At 45.9% G+C, this 21995-nt stretch overlaps 1 protein-coding gene across 1 annotated transcript in view; it reads right to left on the minus strand.

Annotated features, from left to right (window-relative positions):
* The window catches only part of LOC126249690 (kelch-like ECH-associated protein 1B), a 461976-nt gene that overhangs the window by 393342 nt on the left and 46639 nt on the right, over positions 1-21995 (minus strand). Inside the window, exon 2 of the mRNA XM_049951369.1 lies at positions 8350-8394. The gene's annotated coding sequence lies outside the window, so the exon portion shown is untranslated. The remainder of the gene's footprint in view (positions 1-8349; positions 8395-21995) is intronic.

A 21995-nucleotide genomic window follows, 5' to 3' on the forward strand; every position in this document is an offset into this window, starting at 1 on the left:
CTTCTGACAACTAATTAATGCATTTCATTCCCTTAGTGCGGTACTTGCCTGGTGAAATAAAACAATTTTCTTTTGCGGAAATTATTATTTTCTTGGCGTGACAGCTGCCACTCCCAGATCCTCGCTCTATACCTCTCAGCTACATAATAACTTCTCATAACTGGGGTTCACAATCATGTAAACAGTGTACAGAAACATTGGTTCATTGGGATTCGGTTAAGAATGTCAACATTTGTAATATTTCATGTAATTTATATCACTTTACGACGTATGCAGCCTTGCTCACGTTTAATGTTGCTGTATTCTTAGTTATAAGGCTCAGATTCGACGATGACATGTAAGCATGTCGGAGGATTTTAATGTTTGACATGAGCTGAAGCACAACCGCCTGCAGTACACCACTTAATGAAGGCCCTAAGGCAGAAATTGCATTTGACAAAGAAAAACTTTCTACAGTCAATGACGAATATAATGTCCTAAGAAAATGACTATATAATAGCTAATGATAAAAATCCGTGTTAATGAGAGACAATCATGTTTCAAGTGGAAGTCATGTGTCGGCAAATCACTATGTGACCAGATCTAATATTGGTCCCGCTGGTTAAAAGCAGAAAACTGAGGAAACCAATACAGGAAAAGTGTTTCTCAGGCGGTAGAAAAAGAGCGCTGTTATGCACACGGAGGGAAAATTAAAGAGTTTCGAATGAGGAAAAAAACTAGTATTACTCGTAAGACTTTGCGTAGGCAGCTATGACACAACTTAACCCTTCATTTACTGGCGGGACTTGGGAATCCCGGCAGATTTTGTGCGGACTCATGTAAATCAACAGCTCGTTAGACCTGTGGGAAGGGTCAGGTCCCATTCCATACAGTTCATGCTTCCTACGCTTCATGTTAGTACAACCTGAACGTCATTCGGAAACCTATGCATCAGCCCGGAATGTAAACAGATGTTTTGCAAATGACAGCTTGGTGTGTGTAACAACGCTGCAAAGCTACGTAAATAAAAGTAAGGTTTATGTATGAGTTGAGTTGCGTGGTAATATTTATTTAGTTACCTATATACATACTACTGTTAATTTAGATAAAACATCAATACAGTACCCTCGTAATATTCAATTACAACGTACAATATGATCGGGACTAAGCAGTCTCCTCAGGTACACTGTACTGACTTCACAAGTTGAGGTTAGATTGCGTTTTGGTTGCATTTCTTTGATGTCTATCGCTTTTTCTGCTTTCAAGACCCTTTATAAATAAAAACATATCCTTGCCGAGGACAACACGGCGTTTCGTTTTATAAGAAACAATAGAAATGATGCGGGGCTAGCAAAACATTAGTGAACTTAGTAAGTTCACCTATTACAGAAGAGGTCTTACAGACGAAGAAACTCTTCCTGGACTAGCAAATTTTTCAGGCGATATTGATACAGCACTTGACTGTAGTGATGACAGTGAATATGAAATGATGAGGAGTACTTCGCGCAATAATAATAATAATAATAATAATAATAATAATAATGCAGCGATTCTTCAGTTGTGTGCTAGCATTGCACAAAATATTGCAGAACCAGCGTCACAGTGCTGGTGACGCAGAGGCGGACAATGAGGAAGATGTTCAAGTGGTGCCTCTTTCGCTATTTGCTAGTACTTCACTAAATGTTGCAGAACTTATAGAAAATGCAAATGGGGAAGGGGAGGAGAATGAAGAGGAAAATATGCAACCTGTATCCGTCCCTGATCCACAGTGGAAAAAAGAAATCATTCCACAATCATGCCCATCTTTAGTCTACATTCTAGAATAGGCCCATAAATGATCAAACTTCTAATCTTTCAACTCCAAAGAGAAGAAAGGCAGCATTTTCGGTACCAAACGATATACGTTTTCAGAATATAGGATCTCACTGGCCAACATTTGCCAATTCAAGAGGCAGATAGGAACTTTGCTTATATACAAAAGTGGAATCTAGACGCCATTCAGAGTGTTCAGAGCGTAATATTTTTTTGTGTGTCGATGAAAAAAGAAAACTGTTTTTATAAGTATTACAAGAAGCAATAATATTAACTACCTGTAAGGCCCTTTTGGTACTTTTCAGTCCCTTGATGTACTTCGCCTGTGTAATCCTGTCGGACGGACAAGTCCTCTGAACATTTTATTAATATTAATGACTTTATTATATTTTAAAAATGATAATTTGCTATTTATTCAATAATAGTTCATCAACTATTTAAGGAAACATTTTGAATCCTAACTTTATATTTTTTTTTACAATTACATAAAATTAAGGGGTAATAAAAGACTAAATTGAAACAGATTTTACTGAAAAATATACACAAATTTATTCTCTTTATTTATTTATTTATTTATTTATTTATTCAGTCTTTCTTTATTTACAATTACATCCTATCATCAGGACAGCTGAAACAGGCCATACGGCCAGCATATTTTATGAAATAAAATGTGTGTTTAATAATTATTAATACTAACTGCATACTAAGACAACAGAAACTAATACTACAAACAGAGAGAGAACAAGAAATAAAATTGCTACATAGTAATACCACAGAAACTAATACCACAACAGAAACGGAACAAGAAAGAAAAATATTTACTAGATACTAACACCACAGAAACTAATACCACAAACAGAAACAGCACAAGAGAGAAAAAAATTTACTTTCTGTCACTACAAAATTGCAACTGTCTTTAACCATTTATCGAAGTATTCATACTCTTGTTGCTCTGACTACGCTGGTACACGTGTCATTCGTTTGTCCATTATTTGACCTTTTGGATTACTTGGGCACAGAACGGCACATCAGCATTGTTTCTTCCAAGATTCACTGTGCCATCCACAAACCCACTATCTTTAATCGCTCGCACTGACACGATGTACAGTGTGACAGCTGCCTTGAGTGTCGCTTACATTAATTACCTTCTCCCTGGCTGTACAGAACTTTGACTCTCAGGGAATGTAACCACGATGTCAAGTGACTGAACTTCTAGAGGCATCAGGTGCACTCATTCCTCTGTACTGCTTTGGGATCCATCCTCTGCGCCTCCCACCCATGACCCACTGCATCTTCGTAGAGCGTACAGTCCCACGTCTTGTCCGGAGTAGCTTTACTGCCACAAGCGCGAGTACCATTTATATTATTTGTCTACTGATCTTATACAGATACGTTCCGTACGGGCTATGACCAGTCATGTACGTGTCAGACCACCCGTTGGGCCAAGAAATATCATTTGTAGTTTGTCCCTGATGTTAGGGAGAAATTCGTATGTTGTTCTGCCTCTGACTGAGAGTTCCATTCATTCTGCCACTGTGATAGTGTATTTCTTGTTCCGTGTTTCCCTCATTTTCAGGTATCTTGCGTATTTCCGTTTCAACGCCGTTCTTTAACCAATGCAAAGATAATCTTTTTTGTGATTACGAGATTCAACTGTCATGTTTCCAGGATTATCAGCAATTCATCGGTCGTGGTCGTACAGAAGGTGCCTGTTAGTTTCATAAGCACACCTCGTTGCTCTCTTCTGAGTAATGAAAAGTTTACTCCATGGACACATACAGTTGCAACAAATCCCATAACACACGCTAATATTGCGATATTTATAATTTTATGCCTCATCTTTGTATTTTTTATGCTTGTCTCCTCTGTATAATATGTTACGTTTTGTCGTTCATCTATAGTAAACTAAATTATTTCATTAATAATCTTCTTAAAATCATTACATAATTTAATTTTTACTTTGAAGTTTCCTGAGATGTTCCTTTATAGAAGAGTGTATGTAGTTTTCTGTGGTGCTAATGAGAATCTGAGACATCCTTTAAGTTCATGGAGCGCAGCATTAGATTTATCCTCTAAAATTCTTCTCGAGTCACCGCTCACAATGCACATCACTTCATTCGCTTTATGTAACGTAATAAGGGTTCCAGTATACATAAAAAACTTTGAGCTACACAGGCTCTTCGGACAGTTTTCAAGATGACTGTCCTCAACACATTAAATATGCTTTTCACCAATGGTAGTAATCTATTGGTGTTGAACAGGGTCTGTAAGCATTTCAACTCTCTCGGACAATCAGAGAAAGATACGGGCTAGAGGTTATCGAAAGCACCCGTAATATCTATTGTCATCGCTCGAACCTACCAAGATGTGTGTCGCAAGCGAGATCGCCTTATTTATTGCGTTTTCTGTTGCCTTGTTTCTCCTGCAACTGCGCTGTTGAGGGTTGATACCTTGTGGTAGTATTTGGCCTTGCGATTTTTGCATAAAAGTTTTTCGAATTTATTACCTAGGACGTTAACGAAAGAAGACACACTATACGATTTGGGTAACATCGGAAGTAATAAGCATCACCTCAGCATTATTAGAAGATGCAGACACCCTTGCCAGCAAGAAGTGCTCTTCATGTACTTAACTCAGGTAGATGGCTGATCAGTTAAGGCTTTTATCACACCTGCAGGAACCTCATCCAGTCTTTGATTTTTATTTTCTTTTTCAGCCGTAAAACGCTTTGCCTAATTTCTTCTTATGTGAAAGGGTACACAAGATTATTATTTATGTAGACCTCCCATAACATCTCTCATATGTCGCTTTCTCCTGTATCGCACAAAAGCAGTGACTCTACCATCAATGCAGCTTTCTGTTCTCCACTTTCTATTGCCGTCCAATCATTTCATTTGAGCCGGTCGGGGTGGCCGAGCGGTTCTAGGCGCTACAGTCTGGAACCGCGCGACCGCTACGGTCGCAGGTTCCAATCCTGCCTCGGGCATGGATGTGTGTGATATCCTTAGGTTAGTTAGGTTTAAGTAGCTCTAAGTTCTAGGGGACTGATGACCTCAGAAGTCCCATAGTTCTCAGAGCCATTTGAACCATTTTGAACATTTCATTTGAGCGTGGGCAGGATTATTATTGATAGTGTCTTCTCGCTGACTATTACATGTGGTATTCCATAGGGACACATTTCTGGGTTAGTTTTCACGAACTATCTCCATAATTTCAATTTTTGTTCTCCATAATTCTTCTTTAAAGTGTTATTTCACGATCCTGTAACTGGACACCCTTCGGATTCTTTCTTCTTTGATTATCCTACTCTGGCAGAGTTTTGTGGCTCCTCTTGGTTCATATCAATTTATGCAATGCTTCGGTCAAGATACAAGATACTCCCCGAGAAGAAAATCTTATGATAGATATAGACAGCTCCATTGCTCTATGTGTGACCTCTGTCACTACCTGTGTTTTCAATTTTACATCGTCACCCGACGACAAACTTCCCCGATTATGAAAAACTCGTCTCATTTCTCCCCAGTAGGCAGTCAGAATTTTTTTTTCCCCCTTATCGACACGTTTCCTTTGGTACTTTGCGTTTCCCTGCCGGTGACACATAGGGTATGATATTACGATAACCGTAAGTCTTTCACTCTAAATCTTAAATCTTATAGTCTCTCAAACGGTCTGTCGCTGTTATATTTGAAGTTTCTCAGACTCTCCCTCCGGAAGTTGGCGGATTACGGGGTGTAGTCACTATATTCAGATTGATTTCCATTATCGTTCCTTCTAGCTTCCTTCCACGGGGATCATTCAGGCGGCTGTGACATAACATAGATTTCGTATTTGCGTCGATGGCACACACCCACCCTAGTTACTTAATAATCTTAGCTTCATTAACTACTCATCAGCCTCAGTGCTGAATTGAAAATACATGAAAATCACGATGCAACTCTTCTTTCCGATAGGCATATCTATACATATTACACGTTCTGAACAATACTGTGATAGTCTATCACTGCAGTGGCCTTATTAAATACTACAATTGCTACTACAGGACGTTATCCTTTAGTGTCTGTATTAATTGTTATTGGCATGCTGGTAAGCTGTCTTGCCTTAGTATGCGGCTCTTGGAAATACAATACATCAAAGTTAACGTATTCTGCCACTTTTCTAACCCTATGCGATAGGCTTTCATTTCTCACTGCATTGAGTTGGCTAAGTTTTATTCCACCTTTCTCCGTTATGGATGAGAGATATATAAATGGACACTCTGACCATGCACGTCCCTAGTTCCACGGTTTGCGGCAATGTGTCATCACGAATTGCTTTTATGAAGTACACTATGTGATCAAAAGTATCCGGACACCAGGCTGAAAATGACTTACAAGTTCGTGGAGCCCTCCATCGGTAATGCTGGAATTCAATATGGTGTTGGTCCACCCCTAGCCTTGATGGCAGCTCCAGTCTTGCAGGCACACGTTCAATCAGGTGTTGGAAGGTTTCTTTCGGAATGGCAGCCCATTCTTCACGGAATGCTGCACTGAGGAGAGCTATCGATGTCGGCCGGTGAGCCTTGGCACGAAGTCGGCGTTCCAAAACATCCCAAAGGTGTTCTATAGGATTCAGGTCAGGACTCTGTGCAGGCCAGTCCATTACAGGGATGTTATTGTTGTGTAACCACCGCCACAGGCCGTGCATTATGAACAGGTGCTCGATCGTGTTGGAAGAAGCAATCGCCATCCCTAATTGCTCTTCAACAGTGAGAAGCAAGAAGGTGCTTAAAACATCAATGTAGGCCTGTGCTGTGATAGAGCCACGCAAAACAACAAGGGGTGCAAGCACCCTCCATGAAAAACACGACCACACCATAACACCACCACCTCTGAATTTTACTGTTGGCACTACATACCATACGCTGGCAGATGACGTTCACCGCGCATTCGCCATACCCACACTCTGCCATCGGATCGTCACATTGTGTACCGTGATTCATCACTCCACACAACGTTTTCCCACAGTTCAATCGTCCAATGTTTACGCTCCTTAGAACCAGCGAGGCGTCGTTTGGCATTTATCGGCGTGATGTATGGCTTATGAGCAGCCGCTCGACCGTGAAATCCGTTATCTTACCTCCCGCGTAACTGTCGTGTCGTAGTATGTTCACTAGATCCTGATGCAGTTTGGAATTCCTGTGTGATGGTCTGGATAGATGTCTCCCTATTACACATTACGACCCTCTTCAACTGTCAGCAGTCTCTGTCAATCAACAGACGAGGTCGGCCTGTACGCTTTTGTGTTGTACGTGTCTCTTCACGTTTCCACTTCACTATCACATCGCAAACAGTGGACCTAGGGATGTTTAGGAGTGTGGAAATCTCGCTTACAGACGTATGACAACTGACACTCAATCACCTGACCAAGTTCGAAGTCCGTGAATTCCGCGGAGCGCCCCATTCTGCTCTCTCACTATGTCTAATGACTACTGAGGTCGCAGATAAAGAGTACCTGGGAGTAGGTGGCAGCACAATGCACCTAACATGAAAAACGTATGTTTCTGGGAGTGTCTGGATAGTTTTGATCACATAGTCTCTCTAAGAGATGTAATTTGTTTCATCTGGTATAAGCCGATTTCAAAATGTATTCTAGAGTATCCACATTCGTCGACAAGTTTTTTACGCTGACATAGATCCAATTTACAGTATAAGGTACGGGAGTAGTAATATACTCGCCCTTTAGGAGGCTGTTACTAGATGCTTTTTCGCTGTAGTAAGAGTCATCGGCTCTTCCAGCCTAGTAAGCTGCATCACGATCTCTATCTGCATCGGATACTTTTTGTCCTGTATCCTTTTGTTTCTTTTGTGAAGTCGCTACTCTGAGTCCCATACCGTTTTTGTTGCAGATTCGTATCCTGCACTGGAAATCTCCATTTCATAGCTGTGGGAAGTGTATCATACGCCATGCTGCTTCTATTTCCGAGAGTAGGTTTGCTTTTCTGTAGTAGCACGTAGTTCTGAAATTTTGACAAAATCTTCTCATCTGATTTTTCTTGGATGCATGTTTAACAGGATGTTTTGACACATAGCAGTGGCCATGGAATTTCATGCAGTGCCTCACTACTTGGTACTCTTTTACCACCACTGAACGAAAAACAGGTTATGCTTTTTGTCCTTTCATGAGTACTGTTCTAACCTCAGGGTTCACTTCAGTAATATGGTGAATCACCTTCCTTCCCTTTGTTCACGTCCTGAATCATACAGTAAAGTTGCTTTCCAGGCTCTCCTTAGTAAGATCTTTACGATTCTACACATATATTGGGTCTTTCATTATCTTTGAATCTGTGTTTTCCGGGATGTCTTACAGTATAATCAGGTTGCTCTGCTTTTATGAACAGAAAGTGATAGCACAAAGAACAGAGAGATAGAAAAGTGTTAATACAGAAACTGAAAGGATAAACTTTACTGGCAGTAACGAAACTGCATGGTATCCCCAAAAGTTTAAGATCAAGACTGGCCCTGGAGACATTAGTATAGAATTAATAGGGAATTTACGACTGTCGCTATAGGAAATACTTACCTATTTCTTTGGCATGTGATGGTACCAAGGGAAAGTCCCGGAAACCTAGAAGAAAGACAAAATACATATAAAAATGGGGAACAATTTATACACTCAATTACAAAAGCGTTACATAAAAACTACAAAGAAAAATAATAAACAGGGCCAAGACAATCAGCGCAACAAAAATTAACGGAGGGTAGCGAGGTTTTATTACAGGATGCTTATGTAGAAAAAAATGTCTTTCCTATAGTTCAGCAAATTGAAAAGCAAACGGGACTGACAAAACGAACTAAAATCACACAGTGTGTGACGGTGGTTGGTCGACCATAGAAATAAAAAAAGGAAAAGCCAACCACTTAAAACACATTAAAAAATCAGTTTAAAACCGGAGGCCAAAGGCCAGAATCAACACAAAACAATAAGATAAAACAGAAACACTTAGATTAAATGATAAAAACCCCCTGCCCGAATAAAACGTAAAACTAAGTCAGCCGTAGCAGAGTCATCTGTTAAAAGGGCAGGGAGCCTGTCAGGCAGTGCGAACGACTGCCTGGGCACAGCTAAAAGCGGACACTCCAATAAAATATGGACCACAGATAAAACGGAGCCGCAGCGACAGAGGTGCGTCCTCACGGCGCAATAAGTGGCCGTGCGTAAGCCGAGTGTGCCCAATGCGCAGCCGGCAGAGGACAACCGACTCCTTGCGGGAGACCCGCATGGACGACAGCCACACAGTCGTCGTCACCTTGATTGGACGGAGTTTGTTGGGCGTGGGCAGATTGCGCCATTCAGCGTCCCAAACCGAAAGAACTTCGCGGCGTAAGACTGCCCGCAAATCAGTCTCCGGGAGGCCAATCCCCAGAGATGATTTACTAGTGGCCTCTTTCGCCAGGCGGTCAACATTCTCATTGCCAAGTATCCCAACATGGCCTGGGGTCCACACGAAGACCACAGAGCGGCCGCAACGCGCAAGAGTATGCAGGGACTCGTGGATAGCCATCACCAGTCGAGAGCTCGTAAACCGCTCAGGGAATCGCTACAGATAACGAAGGACTCACCGGAGCAGGAGCGGATATACTCTAGGGCACGAAAGATGGCGACCAGCTCAGCAGTGTAAACGCTGCAGCCAGCCGCTAAGGAACGTTGTTCGGAATGGTCCCCTAGAGTGAGCGCATAACCGACTCGACCAGCAACCATCGAGCCGTAAGTGTAAACGATGCCAGAGCCCTGATACGTGGCCAGGATGGAATAAAAGCGGCGGCGGAAGGCCTCTGGAAGGACTGAGTCCTTCGGGCCCTGTGCCAAGTCGAGCCGAAGGCAAGGGCGAGGCACACACCATGGGGGCGTGCGCAGAGGTGCCCGGAAAGAAGGTGGAACAGGGAAAAACCCAAGCCCAGAGAGGAGCTCTTTGACGCGCACGGCGATCGGACAACCCGACCGGGGCCGACGTTCTGGCAGATGGACGACTGACTGCGGGAACAGGACACGGTAATTTGGATGCCCGGGCAAGCTAAAAACATGGGCAGCATAAGCAGCCAGTAATTGTTGGCGTCGTAATCGCAATGGAGGGACACCTGCCTCCACTAGTATGCTGTCCACAGGGCTGGTGTGGAAAGCACCAGTGGCAAGGCGTATCCCGCTGTGGAGAATTGGGTCCAGCACCCGCAACGCAGATGGGGATGATGAGCCATAAGCCAGGCTCCCATAATCCAGACGGGACTGGATTAACGCCTGGTAGAGCCGCAACAGGGTAGATCGGTCGGCGCCCCAGCGGGTGTGGCTCAAGCATCTCAGAGCGTTTAGATGCCGCCAACACGCCTGTTTAAGCTGCCGGATATGAGGCAGCCAAGTCAACCGGGCATCGAAAACCACCCCCAAAAACCTGTGAGATTCCACCACTGAAAGAAGTTCGCCGGCAAGATAAAGCCGCGGCTCCGGGTGGACAGTACGTCGCCGGCAGAAATGCACAACGCAGGTCTTGGCTGCCGAAAACTGGAAGCCATGAGCTACAGCCCAAGACTGCGCCTTGCGGATAGCGCCCTGTAACTGACGTTCAACAGCTGCAATGCCAGTAGAGCTATAGTAAAGGCAGAAGTCGTCAGCATACAGGGAAGCAGAGACTGAATTTCCCACGGCCGCAGCGAGCCCGTTAATGGCTATTAAAAACAGGCAGACACTTAAAACAGAACCCTGTGCCACACCGGTCTCCTGGACGTGGGAGGAACTATATGAGGCCGCGACTTGCACGCGGAAGGTACGATACGACAGAAAATTTCTGATGAAGATCGGCAGAGGGCCCCGAAGACCCCATCCATGAAGCGCAGAAAGGATGTGATGACGCCATGTCGTATCGTACGCCTTCCTCATGTCGAAAACGACAGCGACCAGGTGCTGACGGCGGGCAAAGGCAGTACGGATGGCCGACTCCAGGCTCACCAGATTGTCGGCGGCGGAGCGGCCTTTACGGAACCCACCCTGAGACGGAGCCAGAAGGCCCCGAGACTCCAGTACCCAATGCAAGCTCCGGCTCACCATCCGTTCGAGAAGCTTGCAAAGAACGTTGGTGAGGCTAATGGGGCGGTAGCTGTCCACCTCCAAAGGGCTCTTGACCGGTTTCAAAACGGGGATGACAATGCTCTCCCGCCATTGCGACGGAAACTCACCCTCGACCCAGAGACGGTTGTACAGGTCGAGGAGGCGTCGCTTGCAGTCCACTGAAAGGTGTTTCAGCATCTGACAGTGGATGCTATCTGACCCGGGAGCGGTATCAGGGCAAGCGGCAAGGGCACTGTGAAATTCCCACTCACTGAATGGAGCATTGTAGGATTCAGAAGTGTGGGTGCGAAAAGAAAGGCTCCGACGTTCCATCCGCTCTTTAATGGAGCGGAAGGCCTGGGGGTAATTCGCAGAAGCGGAACTCATAGCAAAATGCTCTGCTAAGTGGTTTGCAATGACGTCGGAGTCAGTACAAACTGCTCCATTCAGTGAGAGCGCAGGGACGCTGACAGGTGGCCGATAGCCGTAGACGCGTCGAATCTTGGCCCAGACCTGCGATGGAGGGACATGGAGGCCAATGGTGGACACATACCGCTCCCAGCACTCCTGCTTGCTTTGGCGGATAAGGCGGCGGGCCCGCGCACGCAGCCGTTTGAAGGTGATGAGGTGTTCAATGCAGGGATGTCGCTTGTGACGCTGTAGCGCCCGCCGAATCTTTAATCGCTGCAGCAATCTCAGGCGACCACCAAGGCACAGTCCGCCGCCAAGGGGACCCAGAGGAACGGGGAATGGCAGATTCGGCGGCAGTAACGATGCCGGTGGTGATCGATTGAACCACCGCATCAATGTCATCATTAGAGAGAGGCTCAATAGCGGTAGTGGAGGAGAACAAGTCCCAGTCAGCCTTATTCATAGCCCATCTGCTAGGGCGCCCAGAAGAGTGACGCTGTGGCAGTGACAGAAAGATCGGAAAGTGGTCACTACCACACAGGTCGTCATGCACACTCCATTGGACAGACGGTAAGAGGCTAGGGCTACAGATTGAAAGGTCAATGGCTGAGTATGTGCCATGCGCCCCACTGAAGTGTGTGAAGGCACCATCATTTAAAATCGAGAGATCGAGCTGCGACAATAAATGCTCAACGGTGGCGCCTCGACCTGTTGCCACTGACCCACCCCACAGAGGGTTATGGGCGTTGAAGTCGCCCAATAGCAAGAAAGGTGGCGGCAATTGGGCTATCAGCGCAGCCAGGACATGCTGCGAGACATCACCATCCGGTGGAAGGTAAAGACTGCAGACGGTAACAGCCTGTGGCGTCCACACCCGAACAGCAACAGCCTCTAAAGGTGTTTGGAGAGGGACAGACTCGCTGTACAGAGTGTGAAGGACATAGAGGCAGACGCCACCAGACAACCTTTCATATGCTGCCCGGTTCTTAAAATAACCCCGATAGCCACGGAGGGCGGGGTTTCGCATTGCTGGAAACCAAGTTTCCTGAAGAGCAATGCAGAAGAAAGGGTGAAGGCTGATAAGTTGTTGGAGCTCAGCTAGATGGTGGAAAAAACCGCCGCAGTTCCACTGAAGGATGATATTGTCCATGGCTGAGAAAGGCGTGAAAGGACTGGGAAGGCAATTTACGCCGCTTGTTCACTCACTGCCACCAATTCAGTACCCGTGCGAGTGGCATCCATGGCGTCTGAGGGACTGGCGAGATCAAGGTCCTCAGCGGACGCTAGAATCTCGACCTCATCCTCAGACGCAGAGCGCGAAGGGTGCGGTGGGGTTGGTGCCACCGCAAGTTCTTTGGCCTTAGAGGTCTTTCTCTTGGACTTCTCTCGCTGAACCTTGGGTTTCACCGGCTGGGAAGGCTTCACCGATTCAGTCTCTGGGACGGAGGAGGATCGTCAAGCCCTACGCCCGGCCGCTGGTGAGGACTTATGCCACTGTCGGCCGTCATCCTTCCCGCTTGTGGAACCCTGGGAAGGGAGGGTCCCAAGGGAACTCTTACGGGCGAGAGTAGCCGAAGAAGTTAGACGCTTCTCCGGCTGAGAAGCGGGGACAGACGTCCCCGACGGGTGGGAGGATGTTGCTCCTGAGGTAGGTGGCGCAGGAGCAACCGGTGGGGTGGAGCCCCCCACGGGCAAGGGGGCAGGAGGAGTCGTACTGCTTATCGAGCTGGCTGGAAGTCTTGAAACTGATGGGGCTAGCACAGTCGTTGTAGCAGCTGCGTAAGAAGATGTCATTCTCACAGGATGGAGTCTGTCATATTTCCTTTTGGCCTCAGTATAGGTCAGCCACTCCAGGGTCTTATATTCCATGATTTTGCGCTCTTTCTGAAAGACTTTGCAGTCAGGCGAGCAAGGGGAATGATGCTCTCCGCAGTTGACACAGAGGGGAGGCGGGGCACATGGAGTATTGGGATGTGATGTGCGTCCGCAATCTCGACATGTGAGGCTGGAAGTGCAGCGGGAAGACATATGCCCGGACTTCCAGCACTTAAAGCACCGCATCGGGGGAGGGATATAGGGCTTGACGTCACAACGGTAGACCATCACCTTGACCTTCTCCGGTAATGTATCACCCTCGAAGGCCAAGATGAAGGCACCGGTAGCAACCTGATTGTCCTTCGGACCCCGATGAACGCGCCGGACGAAATGAACACCTCTACGCTCTAAGTTGGCGCGCAGCTCGTCATCAGACTGCAAAAGTAGGTCCCTATGGAAAATAACTCCCTGGACCATATTTAAACTCTTATGTGGTGTAATGGTAGCGTGAACATCCCCCAACTTGTCACAAGCAAGTAACCTGCGTGACTGGGCGGAGGATGCCGTTTGTATCAGTACTGGCCCAGAGCGCATTTTGGACAAGCCCTCCACCTCCCCAAACTTGTCCTCTAAATGCTCGACGAAGAACTGAGGCTTTGTGGATAGAAAAGACTCCCCATCAGCTCTCGTGCAAACTAAGAATCGGGGCGAAAAACTATTATCTCCATACTGAGACTTACGCTCCTCCCACGGGGTGGCTAGAGAGGAGAACGTTTTCGATCGTACTTTTGAGCATTAAATGGAGCCCGAGAACGCTTAGAGACTGCTGGCGGCTGGCCGCCAGCGAGAGATGATGTACCACGCTTCATTGCGGGTCATCCGCCCTGATGCCACCTACTCCGACCAAGGGCCCTCCCCACGGGCGCCACCCAGCCGCAGCAATAGCCACCTGGCAGGATGTCCATTGCCGGGAGTCCTGATGCCCCAGGGAGATGGGCATCTACTCCTTGGCGTACGTGGGGAGTTAACGGCGCAGGCATCAGTAGAGCGATCCCTGTGTTGTCAGGGGGCTACAACCAAGAGGGTACATGGCGGCCCCACCACAACGGACTGGCTACCGTGCTGGATCTTAGGTGCAAAAATGTTCAAGGTCGTCGTCGCAGTTAAAAGCAACACTGCAGAGTGCAGCGTGGTAATCGCACCCAGTGACGTATCCCCGCCCAAGAGACGGAAAACGAGCGGGGCACCATCGCAACGACGAAAAAGTCGGCTAAAGGTCTCAATGCACGACGGATACAGTGCACCATGTAAGGCGCCCTTCCCCAATTGGCTCGCTCTTCGGAATAATTTAGAAAGATGGAGGTCAAACCCGAGAGGGGACCATCACATAAGGCCGAAACATTTGAGACTCCTTTTAGTCGCCTCTTACGACACGCAGGAATACCGCGGGCCTATTCTTACCCCCGAACCCGCAGGGGGGGATTGTACGTGTTTACAGCTTTGAAAGACTTTGTTCAATTAAGCAAAAATCTCTTGTGGTACGTCTTCCAAGAAAACAGATAACGGTGATTGGGCAAGCCAGGCGATGTGCTAAAGTTCACACGTGTATTCGTCACGCGGCATCATGAACAGAGTTGGCAGTAACTCTCAGCTCGGAAAACTACATTCCTGTTAAGAAACGGCATTTGTACAAAAATATAACTTGCTACCTACAATACTTGAAAAAAAGTCGTCGGGATTCGTCCATTGAGAGCAACACTACAACGCCATGACACTGTACAAAACCGGACGGACGGACGGACGGACGGACGGAAGAAAGAAAGAAAGATAGGGTACTGGCCTATCTACGTCGAGGTCGTTAGAGATGCAGCACAAGCTCAAAGTTAACGATGATCAGAAAAAATATCGGCCATGGCTTTAACAAATCAACCGTCCTGTTTACCGCCTCCCATGATTCAGGGAGACCATGTAAAATGTAGATCAAAGTAAACGGACGTGTATTTGAAACGCGATCCTCACGAATACGAATTCAGTGTCCCAACTCCGGGGCCACTTTGCTCGATAGACAATCACACAAAGGTACTTCTATGTGTAACGATCGAAAATGGGCAACAAGATGCCTCAGTTTCTTTTGGAGTCTACCACATAAAGCACAATCAGTTGTACCAAATTTACTGAGCGTGGTGGCTGATTGGTTGCAACACTACAGGCTAAAACATACGGGTGGAGCAGGGTTCAAGTCCTCGTTCGACTTTCCCAACTTGAACTTAACTTTCGTCGATTTCCATAAATCAAGGTGAATGTTAGACTGGTTCTTTCAGTTAGACTAGAGTCGATTTACTTTCCCATTCTTGCCCAGTCAACCCCGTCCTCAGTCTCCATTGATCTTGATGTAGCGAGAAGCTACACGTCTCATCTTTCCTTCCTTCCTTCTTTCTTTCTTTCCAGTTGTTTGTGTCAGGTTGAGGCATTAGGTATATCTCAATATCAATTTTTCACATCGAAAAATTCTAGTGGCTGTGACAAACTTAATTACAGTGCGCATTTCCGTGTTTAGCAACATCTTTAGCAACTTGTGTTCCGAAGATCTATCAATGGATCATTTCCCGACTCGCTGAAATATGCTGAAGTTAAGCCTCTCTATTAAAAAGGAAATAAAGAAATACGTTGGAACATCCTTCCTTTCTCAGCACTACAAAAACCAGTAAACAGGAACCGGCAGAGAGGAATGGTATTCCTGAGAAGACTGTCACATACTTATTTTTAATAAACTACAAAACGCACTATTTTTATAAATTAGTAGCACACTGACATTTGAGGATACACAACGAAATGGAAGCAAAAAAAAAAAAAATCACATCCTCTTAGGTGGCGCTCACTTTGATCTAGATATTCTTGCAGACGAGTGGCTAAATTGTCCACACTCTTTTTTAGAATTATGCGCGGAAACTGCTGAATTTCTCACATTGTAATGCCGGGAAGGAATTTGTGGGTAAGTGTTTCTCCATGTAAACTTGAACTTTTAAGTGTCCCATGAAAAAATAATCACATGGGTCGAGGTCACGTGACCAAAGAACACATTCCACATCCCCACGTATTGAAGGAATTTTAAAACTATAGTTGATCTTTATGTACGGCTAGCAACCGCACCTTAATGGGTCGGCTTCTACATTCTGGCAGGAAGTAATTACAAAAACAAACCATCACACACACACACACACACACACACACACACACACACACACACACACACATATATATATATATATATATATATATATATATATATATATATATATATATATACACCGATATATTGAGGTGTACACTGTTAAGCTCAAGACTCTTGGAAGTCAGCTAGGGCACACCAAGATAGGAAATCAAAGACACAATGCAGAGAGCAGGCAAATGTGTTAATGTTTGCCGGCCGAAGTGGCCGTGCGGTTAAAGGCGCTGCAGTCTGGAACCGCAAGACCGCTACGGTCGCAGGTTCGAATCCTGCCTCGGGCATGGATGTTTGTGATGTCCTTAGGTTAGTTAGGTTTAACTAGTTCTAAGTTCTAGGGGACTAATGACCTCAGCAGTTGAGTCCCATAGTGCTCAGAGCCATTTTTTTTTTTTTTTTGTGTTAATGTTTAGGTTACCGGAGGTAAACAGTAACGCTAGAGCCCTGCAAATTGCAGACGCTCTGGGCAGCTGTCCCACGGGAGAAGCTTCACTTCAGAGATTTAACTGGTAACTCCATCCATCGGCTAGACGCTGATGTAAGACGTCAAAGTAGAAGGTGGTCACAAGAAGGCATGTCTTAGCGGAGGCAGCTCCTGAGAACCACGTCACTGGGTTCATACAGCTTTTCACAATATATATATAAATGATCAAGTAGATAGTGTTGGAAGTTCCATGCGGCTTTTCGCAGATGATGCTGTAGTGTACAGAGGAGTTGCAGCATTAGAAAATTGCAACGAAATGCAGGAAGATCTGCAGCGGATATGCACTTGGTGCAGGGAGTGGCAACTGACCCTTAACATAGACAAATGTAATGTATTGCGAATACATAGAAAGAAGGATCCTTTACTGTATGATTATACGATAGCGGAACAAACACTGGAAGCAGTTACTTCTGTAAAATATCTGGGAGTATGCGAACGGAACGATTTGAAGTGGAATGATCATATAAAATTAATTGTTGGTAAGGTGGGTGCCAGGTTGAGATTCATTGGGAGAGTCCTTAGAAAATGTAGTCCATCAACAAAGGACGTGGCTTACAAAACACTCGTTCGACCTATACTTGAGTACTGCTCATCAGTGTGGGATCCGTACCAGATCGGGTTGACGGAAGAGATAGAGAAGGTCCAAAGACGAGCGCCGCGTTTAGTCACAGGGTTATTTGGTAAGCGTGATAGCGTTACGGAGATGTTTAGCAAACTCAAGTGGCATACTCTGCAAGAGAGACACTCTGCATCGCGGTGTAGCTTGCTGTCCAGGTTTCGAGAGGGTGCGTTTCTGGATGAGGAATCGAATATATTGCTTCCTCCTACTTATACCTCCCGAGGAGATCACGAATGTAAAATTAGAGAGATTAGAGCGCGCACGGAGGCTTTCAGACAGTCGTTCTTCCCGCGAACCATACGCGACTGGAACAGGAAAGGGAGGTAATGACAGTGGCACGTAAAGTGCCCTCCGCCACACAGCGTTGGGTGGCTTGCGGAGTATAAATGTAGATGTAGAAGCACTACAACAGCGGTCCGCACACACGAGAGGCCTCCGGGCGGGACCAAGTGACTTAAAATAAAATTGTTGCGAGCCATAAAAGGAATGGCAGTGACGTTCAACTTTCATCTTAACACTGTTGCTACCAAACTTGGAGTTCGTTAATGTAAAGGCCAGAAATATCCCTACCTACCGAGTAACAGAAGGGTAGGAATCTGAATGTGATAGGCCAGAGACGCCCTGGAGCTGCACAGCCACTCTTCCGATTGGCCGAAGCCTGAAAGGTGCCGGTGGATTGGGGGACCGTCTATAGGAAGCGAGAAACATTGCGTCGCCTCAATCCTTCAAAAACCCAAGTTGTTGTTACAGAGGGCTCTCGGTTAGATCGTTGCGACGCCAACTCCGAGTCGATCGTCGCCAGCCTCGGATAAGTTCTGACAAGTCTGTTTTTCTCACTTTGAGTGCTGCTCTCGGAGTTCGTACTATTCATTCGGCCAGTGGTTGGTGTTTCTCTTAGCTCCCACAGCACGGACTCAGACACTGACTTCGTTTGTGCAACCAGTAGCATCCTTTGCTTTTTCTAATGTTTAGAATTAGCCTTCAGATAGTAGATACTCTGAGTGCAAATAAATAGTCTTAATCAGATCCCTGAGTTCCTCGAGTCTCCTGCGCTGAGCATCTTAGCGTTCCAAAATCCATTCCTCTCCTAGGTGCCCTGTGACAGTGTATGATGCTGATCAAAGCTATCAAACTGCCTTCATTGGAAGTTTGTCTTTCTGCATTTGCTCCTAACCGCTCGGAAACTGCAGACTGACCTATACGCCTCCGTCGTCCCTCTACCCTGTGTTAGGACACAACACATACACAAGAAAGCCCAATAACGCAGGTGCGAGGTAAACCACACCAAACAGTTAACCTTCCGCAGTGGAGAGGTTTTTCATGCAGATTTTGCAATTTTTTGTGTGTCTAGTACCGAATATTCTATTTGATAATCATAGAAGATAAAAGGAGATGGGACTCGTTACTCTCGACCAATCCTTTCTAAAAACCACAGTCGTCAAAAAAATCGTTAGCCGTTGGGGTGTGGCATAATTATTATCTTATACTCACGGGAGTGATTTAGCGGGTCAGTCAGGAGCGATAGGGCGCCTGATTACATGTGAACCTAATATCATTTGCATGCAGCCCTCCGAACACAGCTGTTTTCTTGGAAGATGGGAACGTTCATAGTAAATTTATCTCAAAAATACAGAAACCTACGCTACGCAACACTTGCTCACTGATGGTGATGAAATAAAAATCACGCGTGGAGCTAAGTGGTTGTATGAACAACACCCCCAAAAACACAGAACCATCCTCTGCATTAACTACACCCTGCAGACACTGGAGTTAATCGCCTCACTGAGCCGTTGGTGTTATCTACACCTCGCATTGTACAAAAAAGAAGCAAAGTCGCAACTTGTTGGACCGCACTACTCACCTCCAGTCAGGTAGTCCTCAGTTTCGCCGGCCGGTGTGGCCGAGCGGTTCTAAGCGCTCAGTCTGGAACCGCGCGACCGCTACAGTCGCAGGTTCGAATCCTGCCTCGGGCATGGATGTGTGTGATGTCCTTAGGTTGGTTAGGTTTAAGTAGTTCTAAGTTCTAGGGGACTGATGACCTTGGATGTTAAGTCTCATAGTGCTCAGAGCCATTTGAACCATTTGAATCCTCAGTTTCAAAAATGGTTCAAATGGCTCTGAGCCATTAACATCTGTCATCAGTCCCCTAGAACTTAGAACTACTTAAACCTAACTAACCTAAGGACATCACACACATCCATGCCCGAAGCAGGATTCGAACCTGCGACCGTAACGGTCGCGCGGTTCCAGACTGAGGCGCCTAGAACCTCTCGGCCACCCTGCCCGGCTCCCCAGTTTCTGTGGTTGTTGTGCGCAATTGGCCTTCGTGAGGTACCGGACTCCACGTGTCCACTGCACACTGTCCCCTTCACGATGTTCGCTCGGAAACTGCATAAGATGGACCTGCGTTCACGGACAGCAGCATTTACTGTAGGGTTTAAAATAGATTTTCGTTGACAAGGTGTGATACTCATCTCTATGCCTGTCGATTAGCAAAGTTTTACAACTACTGTTTTTACGCTGCGTTACATGGCTGTGAGTGAGACATCATTCCTTGTAGACACGTTGGTTAGTGCGCACTGATACACCACCAGATCGAGCAAGCTCATTCACGGCCTGATCATATACACCCACAAACACCACAGCTCTTTCTGCCATTCTGACACGTCTTCATATCAATCCATTTTTAATACGTTATTTTAGGCAACTTTATCTGTATGTACATATAAATTTTGTAACGGATTTTCAACTAACTTCCTGATGAGCCACATAACTGAAATTTTAAACACAGCTCACTTTACAGTGACTCGTACAGCACAGATATAGATGTGGAATACAAATAGTCAACTGTGAGAATCAGGAAATATAATTTTCAACACTCACGCCCTCCCCCCTCCCAGTTAGCTCATTTCTCCATGACATCCACAGCGCTGTAGACAACAGCTCTCAAGTTGTTGCCGTGTCCCTTGACTTCAGGAACGCATTTGACACCGTCTCGCACTGCCATCTAGTGAAAACAGTACCAGCTGACAAAGTATCGGACTAGATTTGCGACTGGATTCAAGACTTCCTTGCAGATAGAACTCAACACGTCGCTCTCAACGGAACAAAATCGACAGATGCAAAGTTCGGGAGTACCCCAAGGAAGTGTGACAGGACCATTACTGTTTACAATGTATGTAAATGAGCCAACAGAAAGCGTCGAAAGCTCTTTATGACTGTTCGCAGATGATGCAGTTGTCTATAAGAAAGAAGCAACTCCAGAAAACGGTATCGATTTGCGGAATGACCTACAGAGGATTGATGAATGGTGCACGGATTAGCAGTTAACCATTAGCGTAAATAAATGTAACATATTGCGCGTACCTCGGAAAAAATCCGCTACTGTAAAACTACACTGTTGATGACAAATTGTTGGAAACAGTGTCTACCGTAAAACACCTATGAGCAACTATCCAGGGCGAACTTAATCGTAATGGAAAAAAAATGGGTAATACACAGGCTTATCAACAATCATTCTTCCCACACACCATTCACGAGTGGAACAGGGAAGGGGGATCAAATAGTGGTACCAGACGTACCCTCCGCAATACACGATCTGGTGGCTTGTTTGGTATTGATGTAGATGTAAGGGTCCAAAAATGTATCCTCACGAGTCTATGCGTTGCTATGAAAAAAGGGCACTGGCATGCGAGCTGCAAAGGGAAAGAGTCGTCAGAGCAAAGAGAACAAAGGCAGTTGCCAAGAAAAATGTTTACAAGCATTAGTGACCTGGGAGTAGAGCAGTGCGGCCGCACTCGGCAGCAGCCGGAGGGCTGTGGCTGTGTTTGCGGCAACTGACGCGGCGTGGCGCTGGCCTCGCCACAAGTGCAAGTCGGCGTGACTCAGCTGTTGTCTGACCTTGCCTCGTCACACGTGCAGCCCGCGCCTCGCGTTTGCTTACCCTCCCGCACGCAGCATTCCGCTCCTGTACGGCGCTGTTCTCGCCTCGTATACGGAAAAATCAATCAGTACTAAACCACCTGAGGAGTTTTTCAAGGATCTTGCGTTAAGAACGAGACCCCACTCACCGCCCGCGAGGTTTGCTTTAAAATACTTCCGTGGTTTTAGACTGCGTGTCGGTTGACCGTTCGCTCCAATACGTCCAGATAACAGTCTGGCAATGACTTTATCAACGCGCACGATTGTTATTGAGCGAGGGAAGACAATGCTTGCAGGGGGAACAGCGACCGCTAGAAATGAAACTGTGTAGCAACGACGATTCGCATAAAAATTTCTTTCTTCGACATGTTTCACTCGTCAGACGCGAGCATCTTCGGAAATTTAGTAGCCAACGGCCACACGTTGAATATATCTGGCTGTGTACCTCGCGAAAGTCAGATGTTGTTATCGAAGGAACGTACAGTAAACTATAAACAAAGTGCGAGATGATCTTAACTTTCCGCACACCTATGTGTATCAACTGTGAAACTACAGCAAGGCAATTAAAATACATTCCCACATCAAACATAAGCAATTTTCTTTATATTTGTTTTCCAGAAATGAACAAAAAGATTCAAACCAGCTATGTAAAA

The sequence above is a fragment of the Schistocerca nitens genome, chromosome 3 (genome assembly GCF_023898315.1).
Source record: "Schistocerca nitens isolate TAMUIC-IGC-003100 chromosome 3, iqSchNite1.1, whole genome shotgun sequence".
Classification (NCBI taxonomy): Eukaryota; Metazoa; Arthropoda; class Insecta; order Orthoptera; family Acrididae; genus Schistocerca; species Schistocerca nitens.